The sequence below is a fragment of the Giraffa tippelskirchi genome, chromosome 13 (assembly GCF_054371585.1).
Source record: "Giraffa tippelskirchi isolate mGirTip1 chromosome 13, T2T-mGirTip1v1.2.pri, whole genome shotgun sequence".
Lineage (NCBI taxonomy): Eukaryota > Metazoa > Chordata > Mammalia > Artiodactyla > Giraffidae > Giraffa > Giraffa tippelskirchi.
Genome location: NC_137287.1, coordinates 81,493,790 through 81,513,171, shown reverse-complemented (window position 1 = coordinate 81,513,171; position 19,382 = coordinate 81,493,790).

The following is a 19,382-nucleotide window of genomic DNA, read 5'->3' as shown; positions in this document are numbered from 1 at the left end:
TTCCATAATGTTTTTCATTTCATGTCAGGTTGAACTGTTCCCTCCAGTTGCTTAGAGGTTAAATACAGTATTATTCAACTTCATATATGAAAAAATGCATTTACCTGCATTTACTTATCTTATGGTCTAAATCAGCATTTTCCAAATTTACTTATGCATCAGACTTACCTGGAGACTTGTTAAAATACAGGTTTGGGGCCCCTGCCCCTGAGTTTTTGGTTCAGTAGTTCTAAAGATAGGCCCCAAAATTCATATTTCCACTATCCCTGCTGGGTCTGGGTCACACTTTAAGAATCACTGGTGTAAATAATGTGTTTTGCCCATAAAGCCATATTTTTCCTACAGTAGCATCTACCAGTATCACTGGTGTACAGCTTACAGAAAAATACACAATACAGACATATATTATTCCTTTCATTCTTTCAAAATTCCTTTTTCTTTCTACTTCCACTGAGCTCTGCAAATGGCTGAAAGAAGGAAAAGAAATATGATCAGTTCTTCAAAACCACATTCTCTATTATCTGGCAGGAAGCATCTACTCACAGTCAAAGACAGCCTTCAAATTAAAACTAAAGCAGATCAGAGCAAATAGTTTAAGATGAAAGTGCAGGAAGGCCAGGATTCTGGGGAATCATTAGCTTGGGAGAGATGTGAGCAGGCCACCACCATTTTCATTCCAGTTGAAAAAGATTTTGTTCTAAAATCCCAACAACAGAAAGTAACGATGAATATAGGAGAAAATTTCAACACACAAACTCTGAGTTGCACCTTACAACTGTATCTAACTACGTTTCTGATCTAAACATGTTCCATTGATGTAAATCCATCCAACACAGATGTCATGACTCCAAGAAAGAAGTAAAAGCCTGGCACTAGAGTCAGCTTACTCTCACTGCTATGACCAGGGTTCAATCCCTGGTCAGGGAACTAAGATTATGCAAGCAGCACAGCCAAAAACAAACAAACAAACAAAAATACCCCAGCTGGAGATCCTGCCTGGGGCTCAGAAACCAGCACCCCCAGGCTGCCCAGATCAGTTTCCAACTGGAAACAACTGCCACTCCCACGTGAGACAGATCTAGGTGTGGTGCTGCCTGCAGCCAGACCTTAACTTGGTCTTGGGCTCCTGACTTATCCACGAGAACCTCGGGGAACACACTGTGCTCCCAGATGACATGGTAAAAGCCACATTCTTATATCCACTAAAAGTTGCGCTCAAGAATCAGGAAGTGGGTTGAGATATTACTCTGCACAGTTGGGGTGGGGGAGGACAAGGAGGAAAGGCGAAGTCTTCCTTCTAGAAATAAAACATTTTATACTTGGTCTCTGCCCATATGGGGTGGTACCCAGAAAAAAAAAAAAAATGAGATCTCTCCCTGTGCTGAGAAGCAGCAGCACAGCCAGTCAAGTAACATGTGTGCTCCTGGGGCAGCATTGCCCACTCGGGCCCACGTGTGTCTTGTTACTATTAATTGAATGCAAGGTACTGTATTCTTCATTTTTTTCCCAGACCCCTTGGTAACAGAAGCAGGTCTTTTACCCTCCCTGGCAGAATTTAATCTGCTGCCTGGATGTTAACCGAGGGCACTTCTTAGGAGGAAGAACAAAGTGTTTGAAGATTTAAAAAAAGAGAGCCCTGCCAAGAAACTCACTCATCTGTTATCAATCAGGCAAATCAATTCATTGGAGGCATCAGTGCTTCATGTGCCCTGGATGACCAGGTAACAGGGTTGTGCCTATGAGTCTCAAAAGAGTTGAATCCAATTCCAAATTTTAAACTCTGTTTTGGTCTTTGTTTCAGGAAGGAATTCTGGCCCTGTGGTATTTTAACCTAGGTGGGCTGGCTGCACAGAAAGTTTCACAGTTTTCTCATGTGAATCTGGGACAAGACAGCCTTCCAGGGTGAGGGGTAAGTTTCCCCGCACGTCCCCCTGGGAAGGTGGCATCCTGTATCGCTGTTTTCCTGGGAGTTCTTGGTTGTAAGTCAGCAGTCTGGAAAGCAATGGAGGCTGGTCTCAAACGCTGCCAGGTCCCTCTGTTTTCTTCCCCCACTTCACATCCGTCGATTGTCCTGATCAGTCCCACCTGGCACAGCCTGACCTGACTTCTTTCCCCTTCCCTGAAGGTGTGCAGAGCTGGGTTCCTCAGGGATTCTCATTACCAAAGCAGAGCAGTGATGCCAACACACAGCAAGCACTGACATGGGGAGGGCTGGGTTAGCAAGAGACCCAGGTTCTGTGATACAGGAAATAGAAATGGAACAATTCTAACCCAACTTTTGAGCTCTAGATAATGACATGGTGGCCATAATAGCATCCTTCTTCTTGCTAAAGGCATAATTCAGAGGAGCCAGCAAGGTCTGGACATAAGGGCCATTGGAGACGCAGATCCCATAAAGATAAAATCGCTCAGCAGTAACTGTTTGCCTGGTTTTCATGGGCCTGCTTGGCCCAGACAGTGTCTATTTCCCATGGGGAGGGGCATTCAGGGGGCAGAAGGTACACAGAGCAGCTTCAGAGGGATACTGATGGCAGTGAGTGTCAGAAAATGTGTTACCATAAAAATGCTTACTTCAGTAAATGAGGCAGGTTTTAATTTGGGGACCCTTGAAGCAAGGAAATGGCAGAAGGGTATTCTGTTTTACCCTCAATGTCTGCAAAAACACCTCTTCTTATGTAAATAACTGGGCATTCTTGATACTTGAACATGGAATGTGTACACAGGGAAAGGAAGTTAACATTGAACTTTACAAGAACTGGACTGGAAGTGGAGAATACAATGTTTTAAATAAAAACTGTATTTAAAATTGGCACTGTTATTAAAAAAAAAGTCTTTCATGAAGACTTCACAGGACTGGTGCCTCAGGTTCCCAGTCTTGATTAGAATTTTAAGGTAATAATAGTTGTTAAAGTTGCAATTGTGTGTCTCGGAGACTTCACCTGAAAATGCAGACATTAAAAAAGCTGTGAGTAGACAAAACCAAGCAATCTTCCGCTGGCTCTTCAGAGACCCACCCCCACCCTAGAAAGTCATGTATTTTTTTTTTTTTTGCCCCTAGGCAAAGCTTTACTGGGCCCCTTGTTGCACAAGGGGAACTGAGAACAAACAGCAGGTTTCCTTGCTGGCTGCCGGAGGCGGGCAAGCTTGTTCCTTATACGGTGAGGGTAGAGGTGTGTCCAGAGGTTGGTTGGAGGGGTGGCTTAGGTGTTTTGCCTCCTTCACCCTGCTAGGCGGTGCTTTGTGCGGGTGGCAGGAGCAGTTGTGTACTGTGACAACAAGCCCAGAAGACTTTTCCAAGGCCTCCCGACTGCGTGTCAGTGCGGGTCATGGTACTGAATTCAGTCCTAAAGCAGTGGTGGCTGGGCTCCACATTAGAATCACCTGGGGTGTGTTTCCAATTACTCATTCTCTCCCCTGCCGTCATTCTGAGCTGGATGATCTGATTACCTGTTTGGGGCTGCCTGGATGTTTCTACCTGTGCCCCTGGTTCAGAACCACAGCTCATGGAGCATAATCAGACCATTTGGGATATTTGATTCTGCAGAACCACACAGGAATGCTGTGAGTCTTTGCTACTCAAAGTGTGGGTCGGCCTTCAGCTGGCAGCCCTGACTAGAATGAGAGACTTGGGGAACCCAGTAGAGCAGCACTGTCCGCTGGAACTTTCCACAGAAATGTGACTGTCCTCCACCTCTGCTGTCCGATATGGTAGCTGTGAGGTGCACGTGGCTGTTGAGCCCTTGAAAGGTGGCTCAGGCAACTAAGAATAACCTTTTTAATCTTGTTTCATCGATTTGAATTTGCATGAGGAGAGCCTCGTGTGATGAGTGGCTGCGGAGCCAGTAGAGTATCAAGGGGCCGCCGACCTGGCCAACAAAAATGGTCAAGTTTCCTGGTGGTCCAGTGGTTAAGACTCTGAGCTTCCAGTGCAGTGGCCATGGGTTCTATCCCTGGTTAGGGAACTAGATCACGCATACTGCACAGCACAACCAGGGAGGAAAGAAAGAAGGAGGGCAAAGTTTCTTCCTTGGTGTTGAGAAGATGCCCAGGGGTCCTGAGACTGGTTGGCCGGAAACAGGAGGTGCCTCAGGGAAGCGGTGCTCACAGGGCGCTCAGACCAGCAGCATCACCCAGGGGGCGTGTTAGAAAAGCAGAATCTCAGACCCCACTCAGACCTCCTGAATCAGAACCTATCTTTTCAAAAAATTTTTTAAAATATTTTTATTTATTTATTTGGGTTCACTGAGTTTCAGTTGCAGCATAGGGCATCTTTTAGCTGTGGCATGCAAACTCTTAACTGTGGCACATGGGCTCTAGTTCCCTGACCAGGAATTGAACCAGAGCCCCCTGCATTGGGAGCACAGAGTCTTAGCCATTGGACCATCTGGGAAGTCCTGGAACCTGCATTTTAACAAGATCCCAAGTTATGGATATGAACATCTGAGTTTGAGAAGCTCTGATGGTAAACGTCACTCTGCTCCCCAGGGACAGGTGACCATTTACACACATATTCTTCTACAAAGTCACTCTGCATTGTTGGCACCTGAGAATATTACAGGAAGTACCAAGTGGGGACCCACATAGGTCATGGGGAGCAACACACTTGAAATTGGGGATGGATTGGTTTTTCTAGTAGTCATGCATGGATGTGAGAGTTGGACTATAAAGAAAGCTGAGCACCGAAGAATTGATACTTTTGAACTGTGGTATTGGAGAAGACTCTTGAGAGTCCCTTGGACAGCAAGGAGATCCAACCAGTCCATCCTGAAGGAAATCAGTCCTGAATATTCATTGGAAGGACTGATGTTGAAGCTGAAACTCCAATACTTTGGCCACCTGATGTGAAGAGCTGACTCACTGGAAAAGACCCTGATGCTGGGAAAGATTGAAGGCAGGAGAAGAAGGGGACGAGAGATGATGAGATGGTTGGATGGCATCACCGACTCAATGGATATGAGTTTGGGTAAACTCCGGGAGTTGGTGATGGACAGGGAGGCCTGGCGTGCTGCAGTCCATGGGGTTGCAACTCAACTGAACAGAGCGACTGAACTGAACTCAACTGAACTGATGGCTGAATTTGGAAGGCAAGAGAGTCATCTTTTAGTTCTAATAGCCCCTGTTTTCACTGGATGAAGGAATAACTGTGGAGAACTTCACTGAAGGGCCGAGATCTAACTCAGGGTGAATCTTCACATTCATCCCACTCTTTAAACACGGACTCACATGGGTACGTTGCCAGGAATATTGCTAATACTGGAAATTTCTGTGTGGTACTGATAAACAGACCTGTCTTCTTTCAATAATCAATCCAGGACTGATTCTACATTTTTTCCTTCTAAAGTTCCATAAGATTTTGCGTCATTTGCAAGATGAGAGATTTCCTATGGGGAGAAAAAAAATAGCTCAACCAAGAAATTCATTGCATTTAGCAGAAGGAGGCAGAAAATAGAACAAAGAGGGGAGTGGTTTTTATGCAACAGCAATTTTTTTGTAATAAGTGTGGGGACAGGTCCCCTGGGAGGACATTTAGGCTGTCGTTTCTGAAAGGATAATTGAGACACAGCTGGATGGCAGCAGGGTTTGAAGCCAGAAGCAAACACAGCCAGGAAGCGGAGGAGCAGATGATTCAGCCCCCAGGGCATGGGTGGCTGGGTAATTTCCTCACCCAGGGGAGCACCGACTGTCATGCTGGTATTGGTGGTGTCCTGCGGTCATCCGCACGCAGCCATCTTGCTGTGAGTGAGAGGAGAACCTGTCCTCAGGCAGCTCACGCAAGTAACTCAATCACAGCTCTCTGCAGGCTGAATTCTGGACTTTTAGCCCAGACCACCCCTGAATTTTCCTTCAGTAGGGCTCTCCTGTCCCCCCAACTCCTTTTCCCAGTTAGCACCCCAATCCAAACATAAAACAACTGGCAACTGGTTCTAGAGGTCTCTTTCACAGCTGCTCAGGCCATTCGAAATACTGCCCGCCAGAAGAATGGGGGAAAGGGACAGTTAGGGAGTTTGGGATGGACATGTACACATGGCTCTATTTAAAATGGATAACCAACAAGGACCTACTGCACAGGGAACTCTGCTCAATGTTATGGGGCAGCCTGGATGGGAGGGGAGTTTTGGGGAGAGTGGATACATGTATATATGTATGGCTGAGTCTGTTTGCTGTCCACCTGAAACTATCAGAACATTGTTAATTGGCTGTACTCCAATATAAAATAAAAAGTTACAGGAAAAAAAAAGAAATACCACCCCCAGAAAGCGATTCAATGATTTCACACCAATTTTCATCTTCTCTCTTCCTTTTCTACAATAGCTATTTTTTAAAGCAATCATAGACTATCATTTGCAAAAAAAGCACAAGATGAAACCAAAAGCGGTGTTTAATTCTGGCATTTTATGTGATTCCACCCACGTGTAAGAGCAAAGCAGTGAGGGGATCTGGTTAGTCACCTCCTCTGGGGACCTATTAGGTCTGTCACAGGAAATCACAGCATCTGAGCTTTGACACATAACTTTTTCCATTCTACTACAAAAACAAGGATATAGAGAAAAAGTCCAGAAGTATGTTAAAGCACACAATCAAAAGTTTTTTGGTATATTTTATGTAAAAGTAAAAGAAAAGTATAGGTCTAAGAATTGTTCACTCAATAACAGGAACCAGTGAGATGGTAAAGCTGGTTGCCATCTTTAGAGCATCTACCATCCAAGTGCATTTTGAGGATCTGGGGATTTGTAAATTCACAGAGACTGTGAAAAAAAAAGTGCTCAATATAGAATTAAAAGTTCTGTGGTTCTTCTCACTCTAAGTGTAATACATGCAGGAAACAGTGAAAAATTGAGACATGTGATTAAGTGTTAATTTCTATTTGGAGGGATTTGACAAAAAGAAAGAATTATGAAAGAAGTTCATTGTCAAATATTATTTTCACCTTAAAATAAACAAGAGACAAACTTTGGTTACCTTTTTAAAAGAGATACACTGATTTTATCTTAAATGGATGTTGAATTTTGTCAAAAGCTTTTTCTGCATCTATCGAGATGATCACATGGTTTTATTCTTTAATTTGTTAATGTGACATATCATATTGATTGATTTGCAGATGTCGAAATATCCTTGCATCCTTGGAATAAATCCTACTTGATCGTGGTTGTATGATCCTTTTAATGTATTGTTGGATTTGGTTTGCTAATAATTTGTTGAGGACTTTTTCATTTGTGTTTGTCAGCGATACTGGTCTGGTTTTGGTATCAGGGTGATGCTGGTCTTGTAGAATGAGTTTGGAAGTGTTCCTTCCTCTGCAATGCACCAATCATTTTTATACTTGTATGAACACACTATGTATTGGTTTTGCCATTGATGGTAGAGGACTATTTGTGTTTATCATTCTTTTTCCATTTGTGTGCATGAACTAGGGGTTTAATAGAGGTGAGAGCATGTATTTTTCCATTTTGCATTAATCTAAGTATTTATAAGCCAATCTTTATGTATTTGAAAAAGCTAGGACTATTAGTAAAGCTAGGCAAGTTTCACAACACTATTGTTCAAAGAATAACAAGATTTGTCACATTTTATGACTTTAATTATCTTTTAAGTTACTTTGATAATTGTTATGGATTGAATTGTATCTCTCTCTCTCACATACACATACACACACAAATATGTTCAAATCCTACACCCTACAACCTGTAAATGTGACCCTACTTGGAAATAGCCTTTGCAGATATAATCAAGTAAAGATGAGATCACACTGGGGTCAGGGGGGTGGGGCCCTACTCCAATGACTAGTGTCCTTATAAACGGAAGATTTGGATATAGACATACGGGGAGAATGCCCATGACCATGGAGTCAGAGGCTGGAGTTACTCTACCACAAGCCAAGGACTGCCCACAACCACCAAGAAACTCAGGGAAACACACGGGACAGACTCCCCCTGGCCCCCGCAAGAAGGAACCAGCCCTGTTTTATTTCAGACCTCTGGCCTCCAGAACTATGAGAGAATATATATATATATATATCTATTGTCTGCAGCCACCAGGTTAGTAGTAGTTTGCTATGGCAGCTCCGGGAAGCTAGTCCTGTGACGCTTCAGAGAGTGACCCTGAAATAGAACCAAGTTTATCAGCTTACCAGGTCTCTTTGATGGGACCTTAGCTGTCATTTCCAGGGAAGAAATGTAACCACTGGTGAACACAGGGCAAATGGCACGACCCTGTTTAACCCCTCAGCATCCCTTACCAGGTGGGACCCATAGGCCTCGCCAAGTTGGCCACCTCTGCAGCAGTGTTTCTGTGGGAGAGCCATCCAGGCAGCCCCTGGAGATGCCAGAACCACACAGCCCCTGACCAGCACTTGGACACACACGCCCCTGCAAGCCCCTAAGGTGGGATTAGATCCTGATGCCATTCTGCAGGGGTGGGCTTGAACCCTGGGCTTGTGGGATGAAGTTTAATCTGGGGGCACGGGGCGGGGGGGGCTGTCTAAGGGGACTGGGGTGCATAAGAGAGACCCATGTTTCTGCAAGTCCTGCTCCCATTCACTCATAAGCGGGTGGGCAGGCTGAGGGCCCAGCCAGCAGCAGGAAGAAGGGAGAGGGAGGGCTCGCCAAAGGAGACATCAGCTCCTCCAAGGAAGAAGCAGACACTGAGGCTGGAGCTGGGCTGGGAGAGTAAGACTTCACTAGGGGATGGGAGGGTCACAGCCCCAGCCTCTGGAATCTGGAAGGTGAGCAGGGACACAGAGCGTGTGGGGGCCCAGGGTGAACCACGGCCCACTTCTGCCTGTGCCAAGCACCGAATGTCCACCCTCGGGGCTCCTAGCCTGAGAGCAATGCTGCCCCCAGTGAGCATCTGCCGTGTGAGCCCTGTGATCGGAGACCAGCAGAAAGACAGCCTGGCAGATGTGACTCCCCACAACACCAGCATGCCCGCCCGCCCTCGTAGGGGACAGTGGGGGACACTCAGTGTTAGCCCCCCATGTCCAGGTCTCCGGAAGCATGTTTTCAGAGAGAAAGTGGATTTCCTGCAGCAGTGTGTGGAATTAAAAGTCTGAATATTTCTGAAGGTCTGGGGTGGTAAATGTCCTCTGTTGATAACAGAAATGATTTTAAAAAGTTATAAAAGGAAGGAGGAAAGGAAGGGAGGGGAGAGGAAGGAAAAGGCAATAAGAAACCTCCAGAGGGAAGGGACATTTAAGAAAAAATAAGGTTTCCAACAGGAAGTGAGTCGACATATAGCATGATCATGATTTTGAGGAATTGAAGGAGAATAAGAAGAGAATTCATTTGGCTTTGATGCTGGAAATATTTCTCTTTAAATGTCCTGGGAAGAGTGATGTTGGATTCACAGAGAAGGAAAATTAATCTTAGCTTGTGATGAGGCTGCAAAATGAGCACCAGTTATAACTGTGTTAATGTGGTTTGTGTTCAGTCTTTCGAATCAACCACTAAACAAAGTCTAGAAAACTGACTTATGGTTTCAGAGCAGGAAGCACCTGTGAAAATAAACCTGCAGCTGACAATGACCATGTCACTGAAACCATCACATGTTTGTCCTCCCAGTCAACCCCAACATTTTGGGCACCAGGGATCGGTTTCACGGAAGACAATTTTTCCACGGACCAGGAGGCGAAGGGATGGTTTCAGGATGATTTAAGTGCATAACATTTATTGTGTACTTTATTTCTACTATTATACATCAGCTCCGCCTCAGATCATCAGGCTTTAGATCTCAGAGGTTGGGGACCCCTGCTTTACACGACCTCTCCTCTCCTGAATCTGCTGGGTCTTTTGTCTGTTGTTCAACACACCTTGCAGGGCACAGCTCTGCACCCTGGGCCTGGTGGTTCCCTCTCTCTCCTTTCAGCTGAGCAGATCTACCCTTCTGCCTCCATCCTGTGTCCCTCAGCAACCCCAGTGGATGATGGCCTCACTGCCCATTTGGAGATGGCTCCTCAATCTGACGACCCGATGGAGGAGATGAGGAATGGTCTCTTAATACCCCCTTATAAAATAAAAACGCATGCCAAACATGCTAGCACAGGGAAATTCCAATGTCTCCTTTGGAAAACTCTCCTAAGGTTTTCTGATCTCAGCAGGGAATCTGATCGATCCTTGAATCTTCCCTGTTAGCTCAGATGGTAAAGAATTTGCCTGCAATGCAGGATACTGGGGTTCAATCCCTGGATTAGGAAGATCCCCTGAAGAAGGGCATGCAACCCACTCCAGTATTCTTGCCTGGACAATTCCATGGACATGGAGGATTCCATGGACAGAGAAGCCTGGCCAGCTACAGCTCATGGGGTCACAAACAGACACAACTGAACGACTAACACACAACTACATTCTCGAATCTGACCTATTCTTGATCATTTCAACTTGCTGAACAAAAGCAACACAAACCTTTCTGTTCTGGCCATGCCCATTATGAATCACACTTAAACTGGGCACCTGCCCCTTTTCTTGCCAAGAAGAGCAGAGGGACAAGCCAGTTCCCCATGAGCACCTTGCTACTTGGACGCAGGCCCAGCAGTTCCCACCCTTGGCTGCAGAATGCCAGCATCTGGGGAGCTTTGGAAAATCCCAACCACATTCAGACCAACTCCCTCAGAACCTTGGGTGCTGAGACCTGGGCCTCAGTGTGTCTTAAAAGCTTCCCAGGTGATCCCAAAGAACAGCAAGGCTAAGGACTGATTCACAGGCTGCAGCTTCCAGACTTTTCTAGGACTTTGGCTACATATTAGCATCACCTGAGAGCTATAAAGCTGCTGATGCAGGCACCCCACCCTAAAGACTCTACTGGGTCAGGGCTGTGACCTGAGCCTCAGGGTTTTATTAAACTCTCCAGGTGTAATGTACGACCAAGGTTGAGACTCGCTGGCCTTGGCAAGTATGTAACAGAGAACTGATGGAGGCGGGGAGGAGTGGATGAGAGACCCTATACCAGGAGCTGCAGGGTCTCACCCTTGAAGAGGTGGTTTCCACCTCAGCGGAGACCAGTCAAGCCACAGGGCATGTGATGGTATTTAGTGGAATCCAGCTTTTCACACACATCATTAGAGAATTGGGGAGTGGGTTAAGTGATCAATTCCCACTTTTAATTAGAAGAAAGTTTCTTATTTCTGCCCTTGTGTCTCCCGACTGCCCTGCAACAGCGCCATGGGCCCCTTCTCCCCGGGCAGCCACCAGCATCCCTGATGCGAATGCAGTGTTAGAGCACAGCAGGGCAGCCCCAACACCCGCCGCGGTGAGGGGCCCCTGGAAAGAGGCTCCAGGACCTGAGCCCCCTGGGCATCCCTTCCTGTGGACCCCTGGGAGGGGCGGACAGAGCTTAGGGCAAGGGGTTATCTCCCAGTGCAGCTTCTTCTAGGAGTTCCCAAATGAAACCCAGAGTGGGGATGTTTCTGGTGGAAGCCAGTAATGGGTGTGATCACAGATGTTCCCCAGGGCTCGTGGGCCCCTCCCCCCCCATCAGCAGTAGGCCGAGTCCCATGAGGTGGCAAAGGGCCTTGTGCTCCCCACCCTGGAGTCTGTCCTACAAGCCTCTGCTTCTGTGACTTGCCTCCAGCCTACAGAACAAGCAAAAGGGTATGGTTGTCACTCCCATGAATACACGTGCTAAGTCACTTCAGCCGTGTCCGACTCTGCTACCCCATGGATTGTAGCCCTGACAGGCTCCTCTGTCCATGGGATTCTCCAGGCAAGAATACTGGAATGGGTTGCCATTTCCTCCTCCAGGGGGTCTTCCCCCACCCAGGAATCGAACCCCCGTCTCTTACATCTCCTGCATTGGCAGGCAGGTTCTTTACCACTGGCGCCACCTGGGAAGCCCTAGCAACTTAGCACATGTACCCCATGAATACATAATGACACATAAAAAACTCTGTCTTGCTAGATGAAATAAAATTTATATTTTAAGGCAGGACAAGAAAAATTCAACATAAAATTCTCTCTCTGCATTTGTCTGGACCTCCTCCCTCCCCGACGTGCCGTGTGCATTTGAATTACACACAAACCTTGAGTGCCTCAAAGATAAGAAGGCCTGCCCAACCGTGAAGATCAATTTTTTCTTTCTTCTGATGCCAGCAATGCAATTTCTTAAAAGAACAGTGTGTTTTCCTGGCTCTGGAGAGAGTCATGGTGACTTGCTGCTTGCTTTGCAGGTGCTTACTGGAACTGTGTGTCCAGTGAACTTTACGTACAATATCAAGCTGTCACTTTGACATATGATCCTTTGTCTTGAAAATGTGTATGTCCATGTCTTCCATTTCTAACAGGTGAAATAGTTCTCCAAGTTTCCCAAGAATCTGCTTCCCAGGTTATAATCCTCAGTTTGGCTCGAATAAAATTCCCTCGTTTCTTTGTGATAGTGAACTGAATTCTTATCAACAGTAGAATGTGTTAGAGTGACAGATGCTCCCTGCTGGCCATGAAGAAGCAGCTGCCACGCTGTGAACAGCCCAAGGAGACGGCCACATGCCAGGGGGCCATGGGCTGCCTCTGGGAGCTGAAGACCAAATGACAGACAGACAGTGGCCAGGCCGTAGGTAGAAAGAGAACCCTGACCCACAGTCTGCAGCAACCAGTCCAGGAAGCCCACCTATAGCAACCAGGAAGCCGGCTGCCATGTACAAGTCAGACCTGTAGGAAATCAGACCACTGTCTCTAGCCACTGGTCCAGAAAGCAAAACCACGACCCCTGAAACCACTGATCCAAAATGCCCAGAACTTGTGTTGTACGAAAGGAAAGAAAGTCAAAACTCTCTTTGACAAAACAACCAGAACTTTATTAATAACTGACAGCCTCCTGATTTTGTCCCAATTTCCAACGTGGGACCAAGCAGAGGCCAACAATCTCCCGAGCCAGCCTCCCCAGTCCAGCAGCCCCAGTCTGGGCACACCTGACCTGAAGCTGCCTCTTTTCTCCACTGTCAAGCTTTCCCGCCCCTCCACCTGCCTTTGAGTCTCTGCCAAATGCAAATAATGGTGGCCGACTCCCTTGCTATTGAAAGCTCTAAATAAATGGTCTTTCCTTGTTCCCATTTGGTCTTCATTTATTGCCACTGAGCCAAGAGCCTCAGCCACACAGCTGCGAGGAAGTGAATTCTGCCAGCAAACATACCAGCTTAGAGAACCCAGCAGAGGGTGCAGGGGTCTCAGCTGAGGGTGTAGCCCCCATCAACACCTGGACTGAAGCCTCATGAGGATGAGAAACCTGGCTAAGCTGCACCCAGACTCTTGACCCAGGGAAACTGTGAGATGACACACACGTGTGCTGTGCTGGGCTGCCACGTGTGTAGTGATGTGACATGCAGCCACAGGGAATAAGTACACAGATCCTTATACATGAGAAGTTACACAGCCTGGAGCCAAGCCTGGACTCTTTCCTAATACCTATGCCAGTTAGAATAGCCAGTACCCTCAAATATCATGCCTGAGGGGGTACCACTGCCAGAAGGGCAGCAAATGTAACAACACCACCTGAAGCAGAATTACTGGCACAACTACACCAACATTTTCAAACAAGCAATGATACAACTATTAAGAAGAAATCAGACATATGATACAGGAATCAGACCTCCCACAGAAGGGAAACGAGTGGAAATATGAAAAGAACATTTTGATACAGAAAGTGACAAGTAGAATAAAGAATAGATGGATACAGGGAATTGCTTGTCAGTTCAGTGGTCAGGACTCTGTGCTTCCACTGCTGAGGGTCTAGGTTCGATCCCTGGTCAGGGAACTAATATCCCACAAACTGCATGGTGTAGCCAAAAGAAAAAAAAAATGGATACAAAGAACCAATGAGCAGGAAGATATGACTCAGGACCTCTCCAAGGAGGCAGCAGAGGAGACTGGAGATGGAAGATGGAGAAGTTAAAAGACTCAGAGGATGGAAGTCGACGTGTAGATCCAGAAGGAGATGAGGAAGGGCCTGAAGGCATGTCTTTAAGTTCCCCAGAATGAAGACAGATGAGAGTCTACAGCTGGAGAAAGCACCTCACTGTGGATGAAGAAAAATTCTCAGACCCCATCGCAGTGGAATTCAAACACACTGAAGACAGAGCTGCTATTTCCCAGCTTTCAGATGACGGAAGCCGACCACCTACAATGAAGCAAGAATGGAGTTGACCTTAGGCTTCTCCACAGCGTACAGGGAATTCGATTTTTTGAATAAATATAACTCTGAACCTAGAACTTTATAACTCACCAAACTGTCACTGAACTATGACGACATAATAAAAAAAAAATCCTTGGGTCTATAAAGTCTTCAAAAGTGCACTCTGTGCCTGAGGTGAAAACATGCAAAGGACCACAGAGAAAACAGCTCCTGCAAAGGTTCTGAGGCTGGAAAAAGCCCAGCGTGTCCAACAAAGAGAAGACCAGAGTCCAGGGGCAGGGAGTGGGGAGCTGGGGGACCATGGGGAGCGGCAGGGGGTGGGCTTCAAGGTGGGGCACCGGGCCAGAGTGTGAGTACTCTGTTGGCCTCGAGAAGGATTTTGAATTTCCAGAAGCACTATGAGAAGCCAGATGGTGAGCAGGAAAGCAATGTGACCTGACTTCCATTCTGACTACAGTACAGCAAGTCCCCTACACACGAATCAGTTCTGTTTTGAGAGCGTATTCATGAGTCTGACAAAGTCTAGGTACCAAATCAGCTATAAAGCACTGTATTGTAATAGGTTAATAATACTTTTCACATGAATGATACATAAAAAAACAAAAAATAAAACATTTTTAACCTTACAGTATCTTGAAAAGCATAATAGTACAGTGCAATAGCTGGCATACAGGGGCAGGTTCACATCTTTGAAAGTTTTTGACCTGAAGGTTGACTTACTGTATGTCCTTCTGCCTGCTGTGTGTGCAAAGATCCTCAGAGGGCCAGACTGGATGCAGTGTTTCAGGGAGAAGCCTCCTTGGCTTGTGGAGTGGTGGCTCAGCCCAGGCTGGTGGGAAGGGAGACGGAGAGAAGGGGACAGATTCAGGTTACATGTTGTGGGGAAAGCAGGAAGGTGTCACTGATGTGTCTGTAGTAAGAACTAAAGAAAAAGCAAGAGTTCTGTCTTCGTAGGGTTTCAGACTGTAAACAGACATTTTTCAGGGATCAGTTTGAAATGTATAGAAATACTGAATCACTATGTTGGGCAACAGAAACTAACATAGTGCTGTGGGTCAATTACACTTCAAAAACAAACTCATAGAAAAAAAGAGATCAGATTTTTGGTTACCAGAGGCAGAGGGGAGGAGGAGGAGGGAAATTGGGTGAAAATAACTAGAAGGTAGAAACTTCTGGTTATAAGATAAATAAACACTAGGGATATAATGTACAACATGATAAATATAATTAACACCTCTGCATGTTATATGTGAACGTTGTTAAGAGTAAATCCCAAGAGTTCCCATCACAAGGAAAATATTTTCCATTTCTTTAATTTTGTATTTATAAGAGGTTTTGGCTTTTTTTAAAATTATTTCCCTATACCATGGGTGGATTTTCTTAATTTTTACCCTCTTTTTGTCTGCGTGGCCTGCCGGATCTTAGTTCCCCAACCAGAGATTGAACTTATGCCCCCATGCATTGGAAGCACAGGTCTTAACCACTGGACCACCAGGGAAGTCCCCTCATATCTATCAGAGATGATGGATGTTCATAAACTACGGTGATCATTCATGATGTATGTAAGTCATCTGCATGCTGTACACTTTAAATGTAAACAGTGCTCTATGCCAATTATATCTCAGTAAAACCGGAAGAAAAAAAGGTGATAAGGCAGAGATAGGGAAGTTTGGGGAGAATTTTAGGGGAGCAAATTAGGAGCTCTAACTTTGGTATGTAAACACTGAGTAGCTGTTACCTCCCAGGAGTAGATGTAAGAGAGTTTCAAGTACACGAGAGGTTAGAGTTGGGGTTATAGATCTGTGATCAGTGGTATAGATACAGTGTTTAATTACCCAGAGAGTGTGAATGGGTATGGTGCCAGGTGGGGAGCAAGCAAAAGTGGGGGGCACTCGCTGGAGTCTGGTCATGCAGGAGGAGGCAGCAAAGGAGAAGGAGGAGTAGATCCAGAGGACATGCGGTTGGCACGGAAGCCAAGAGAAAACAGGGTTTACTTATAGGAAAGAAATTAGCCTGTGTGGAGTAAAACTGAGATTGGCAACGTCCTGGCAGTGGTGACTGACAAAGCCGTTTCAGCCTGACATCAGGCCGAATACAGATATACAATTAACTCTCAACAGATGAGCCACGCAGAAGAAAAATAATAATTCAGTGATGTAAAAGTTTCTGTTCTGAAGTTCAGCGTCTATAAACAAAGACTAGGAAGAATGAGGGGCCTGGGAGGTGAGCAGGGAACAGGATGGCATGGTAAATCCCACAGTGCACCTGGGCCGAGACAGGGCAGGCAGTTTTCAAATAAACCAAAGACAGCCAGGAGTCTTTACCTCTCATCCCTCCAAAACTGCTCCCGTCTCAGTAAACGGCACCACTATTCACTGAAGGGCTCCCCCTGAAACCTAAGCAGCTGGGGGGATTCTTCCTACCTCTCCTCCACAGGGCTTCTTCAGCATGCCCTGAAGACTCGTCCTCCTACTGGACGAGGTGTGGGGTATAAACACACACTGGCAAGCACACCCATACACAATTTCTAAAATGCCACCTTGAGGTTTCATTGTAACTCAACTGTCTCAAAAGAGACACTTTTTTTTTCAGTTAATGTCAACAAATATTTGCTACTTTTAAGGCACCCGCCAGATTTAATGAATTTACGGATGGCTAAACTCAACTAAAATGTAATCTAAATTGCATCCAGGGACTTCCTGGGCAATCCAGTGGTTGAGACTCAATCCCTGGCCAGGGAACTAAGATTCCATATGACACGCAGAGTGTGACCAATTATAAATAAATAAATCTAAATTGTACCCAAACATAACCCAAGAGAGACATATAAACAAGCATGCCTCAGTGACTCTACCTGCACAGTGTAGGGAAGCAAGCTTTCCCTCTGTTCTCCGAGTCTCTGGCTGGGCCCAAGACTTAAGCAGCCATAAAACAGACTGACAGAAGTAAAGCATACAAATTCTATTTTTATACATGCATAGCAGCCTTTGCAGGAAAACCTCCAAAGTGATTAAGCCTAAGTGCTTATATACTTCGTTGAACAAAGAGTGATTGTGGAAAAGTAACTGAAATTATGAGGAAGCAAAGAGAGGATAAGGGTTCTTTTCATCAGGTTTGTACAGATTCTTCTTGGCTTCATGCATGCTAAGTTACTTTATTTGTGTCCAACTCTGTACCACCCCATGGACTGTAGCCTGCCAGGCTCCTCTGTCCGTGGGATTTCCCAGGCAAGGATACTGGAGTGGGTTGCCATTTCCTTCTCCAGGGGAATCTTCCTGACACAGGGATCGAACCCACATCTCTAATATCTCCTGCATTGGCAAGCAGGTTCTTTACCACTAGCACCACCTGGGAAGCCCTTCATATATTCATCAAATAACCAGAGTGCCTACAACAATGTCTGCTACCCAGTACAGAATCATAACTGAATACAGGATGGAATGAACCACTCTGGCTAAAACAAGAACTATATTTTTCAAATGCCCAAAGAAAATATGAAGAGAGAAAGTACAGTCAGTTTTACCAAAAAAGCACAGAACTCAGGAAGTGGCAGGGGATTATAAAACCCCCACATCATAAAACAAGATGGCAAAAATTGAAACAAATTCATCAGTTGGGTTTAAAAAGAAAATTCAATTATATAAATGTTGCTTCAAAAAGACTCATCATAATTAAAAGATGCAAAAAGATTTAAAATAGAGGATAGACTAAAAAATGTATTGAATGTAAACACAAAAAGTGGGGGTCATGGTATGAATTTCAGAATAAATCAGGACAAACACATTTAATGGGGCAAAGGAGGAGGCTTATTATACTGATAACTGCCATCCATTGTAAAAGCGTAGTACCTATAAATATTTATGTACTGGGTAACAGCATGACAATGTTCGAATACAAGAGGTAGAAAATGCAAAGAACAATGTCAGAACTCCAGCTGAAATGGAAGATGTTCATTTTATTCAGGAATGGGGTAGGGGAGAAAGCAGGATATAAATTAGAAGACTGGCAAAGAAAATTATAAAAGTAAATGACACAAAGGATTAGAATAAATGCAAAAGATGAATTCACATTAGTTGGTGTTTGAGTTCAGGAATAAACAGTTTTGAACAACTACTACATGCTAAGTATGAACTAGATTATGGGGGAGCATTTAATAAGCCTTTTCTGATAAATATAGAATTTTTTTCAAAATAAATCAAATACTAGGTCACAAAGAAAGCCTCAAATAATTTCAGGGTGGCTATAGGGATTGATCAAGGTAACCCCATTACCATTGCAGATGCATAAATAAAGAGAAGCCATCATTATCATTGTGATGATTGTACAGCTCAGATCCTGGCATACCAAACCACTTTTTTCAAATCCTTTTCTGTGCACAGGACACTCAACCTCTATTTGCCCTGCTCGACAGAGGAAAGAAACAAATTGCCAAGTTGCCAGCTCTGGGCAATGCTTCCAGACCAGGGCTGCTTGGTTTACTCTGGAAGGGAAATAACTTCATTAGAAATGTCGTTTTCTTGGCTGGCTAGTCCTCAGCTGACAGCAGTGCCCCCAGAGCACTTGTGATCTCTGCAGCTGACTTGAGTGCACGCTGCAGTCTCCAGGGACCCGGGTTGGGGGAGCCCAAACCTGCCAAGTGTGAGTATGTCCCTGAGAGGGTCCAAGGTTCGTTATTTTAAAAAAGGTTTTCTTTTCTTCCCCCTGGAGTTTTCTCTGACCACCTATCTCAAATCGCAGCCTCCCTAGCACCCTCTCTTTCCCTCCCCAGGTTCATTTTTCCTCCATGGCACGTTTCATCAACCATGTCACATATTTTCCTTGTTTGTCTGGTTTATTGACTCTCTCCCCATGAGACTGAGGGTTCCAGGAGAACACAATGTTTTGTCTGTTTGGTTCCCTGCTGTAGCCCCAAAGCCTACAACAGTGCTTGGCACATACACAGCTGCTACTCAATAAACAGTTTGGTTGAGTAACCCCCAAATCCATCTCTACAGTAGAATGTTTACCTGGGGGGAACAGGGCCTAAAGGGTCCCAAGTTCTGGGATACATTGAGCCTGTGTCCACAAGATGAACCAAGTTTTCAAGAGGGTTCTAGAAAGGGAGAAAAGGAAAAGAACAGGAAGGAAGGAGCTGAGGCCATACCTGTTCAGTATTTAGCTGGGGCTGTCTACAAAACACAATCATTCCTGGTGGAGGAAGGGAGGGAAGAGGGAGAGATGTGGGGCCAGGTCTGCCTCTGTCTGCTTCTCCCTTCTTCCAGTGTATC